This window comes from Lucilia sericata, unplaced genomic scaffold (assembly GCF_015586225.1).
Source record: "Lucilia sericata isolate MDLA Ls3-8-SP2 unplaced genomic scaffold, ASM1558622v1 Contig000094F_arrow, whole genome shotgun sequence".
Taxonomy (NCBI): Eukaryota; Metazoa; Arthropoda; class Insecta; order Diptera; family Calliphoridae; genus Lucilia; species Lucilia sericata.
The window spans coordinates 410,868-413,314 of NW_023994126.1; positions in this window are offsets into that span (position 1 = coordinate 410,868).

The window sequence follows — 2,447 nt, forward strand, 5'->3', positions numbered from 1 at the left end:
AAATGTAATATGAATATATCATTTACCCTATTTTAGGATCGTAGGAAACTACATCCGATTCTGATTCAAAATAATTATTTTCTGATATACAGCCGATTACAGGTTTTGAAATAAGAATAGTTTTTCGGTGGAAAATATAAGTGATAGGAGTATTATATACGGATCTACAACCGATTTTTGATAATAAATTAAATTGATTACAGATTTTTATTTTACGTAATCGTAAAGTTAGTAAACATTATAGAGTTTTCAAATAAAAATAAATTTTTGATTAAAAATTTAACTAAATAATAATTCTCATATAATATAAGAACATTCCTGAATTTAGTGGTATAGGTGTATTTTTTGGATTTGATGTATTAAATATTCTCTTCCTCAAACTAATCTAACCTTCCACGATAGAACTATTGTCATGCTAAATTTCATGAAGCATAAAATCCAGATCAAAAAGTTGATTCCAAAAATACACTGTATGTTGCCAAATTTCTTGAAAATCGTTTCATATTTTTTATATTTAGCCTAGAAATTTGGTGTTATAAAGTGAACATAAAAATATGCGTAGCATCCAATCAATATAATATAGAGTCTTTTTTAACGTCTGAGGTTACACCTATTAATATGCCAAATTTTATGTAAATCGGTTTAGTAGTTATGTAGTGAAAGAGTAAAAAGGGTCTCATATATATTTATTATTAAATACATATTATACGTTTTGAAGATGTAATGTTTCGTACTGTTCATTCCACAACATATGCAAAATTTCAGGTAAATCGGATTAGTAGTTTTTGCATATTGTGATTGGAAAATTGGTGTAATAATGGTTTTACAAAAAGTGGGCTTAAAAAGGGGCGTGGAATCCGATCAAGATCTTATATAGCCTATTGTTCCTTTTGGGTCTAGACCTATTAGCGGTCCAAATTTCATGTAAATCGGTTCAGAAGTTTTGACGTGAAAGCGTAACAAACAAACAAACAGTCTGTTTTATATATATATAGGATTTGTGTTGAAATACAAAAACTATTTGTGATAATTTGTAAAAATTGTTTGTTATTGAACAGATATGAAATAACTCCCCAAAAATTTATTCAGAAAACAACAACAATGAAATTTGGGATTTTATTTCACTTTTTTGGGAATTATTTCACATTAAAAATGGAGAGTTATTTCATGATAATTCCTCAAATTCAAAAATGAAATAAATCCCTAAAGCTGCCTACACACCATAATATAAGTCGTTAGATTTTTATTTCTTACCGCCAAAACAAAATGAAAATTGGTATGATTATCAAATAAATCAAATTTCCATACGTATTTCCAGTAAGTTTTATTACATTTTGTATCTACACTATTATATTTTTCATTTTATTTGAAATTTTTGATATGTCGTTTTACTGAATATTTTTGGGGAGTTATTTCATCATAATACTTTTATCACACACAACATAAACTATATATTGGATAAACGGCCTTCGACCGAGCGCAGGGATTTTTCCTCGGGGGTATATGAATTCATTTCCAAAATGTCAAGAGCGACTATTTAGGAAATCTTTACTATGCGAAACCGGTGTTGGACGTATTACAGAGTAGAAAACTCTTGCGACCGGCCGTAGGCCGCCTATATTCGAGTTCCAAAAAATGCAATATCGTAGTGGGAGTCTATTATTCATCGTAGTGGGAATTTATTATTCATATAAATAAACAAATAAATAGAAAATAATATTTTATAAACAAGTAAGAAAGTATGGTCGGGCTTTGCCGACTATATGATACCCTACACCAGTTATGAATATTAAATGAGATTTATTTTTAATAATAAAGCATTTATCTTGAATATTACCTTGATTCCGATTTATTTAAGCAATTTATTGACGAAAAATTTATTTTCTAAAATAGGCTTTATATGGGGGATAGGAGCAAATGTGGACCGATCCCGATAAAATGGGCTAGACAGATTTGTATTTATATAATATAATTATAAAATATTTGTCTGTGCTAAATTTCATTGCAATAACAGTGCTAATAAATGAATTGCGGATATTCAAGTCACTTTCTGAAGGGGCTTTGTGTGGGGGCTAGAGTCAAATGAATTCCGATCATTTCGAAATTCGGCAAGGTCATCAAGGCTTGTATAAAATTTAGTTGTGCGAACTTTCATTGAGATACATTTATATTATACATAATTATGAGCTTAAAGGCCCTTTTCGGGGGGTTTAGTTATATGGGGGCTAGGTGAAATAATGGACCGATTTTAACCATTTTCAAAACAAACGTGTATTCCAAATTTCATTAAATTATCTTGAAAATTGCGACCTGTACTTTGATAAGAACGTTTACATGGACACACGGACGGTCGGACGGACATCGTTAAATCGACTCAGAAAGTGATTCTGACTCGATCGGTATACTTTAAGGGGTATAGTACTAATATTTTAATGCGTTACAAACAT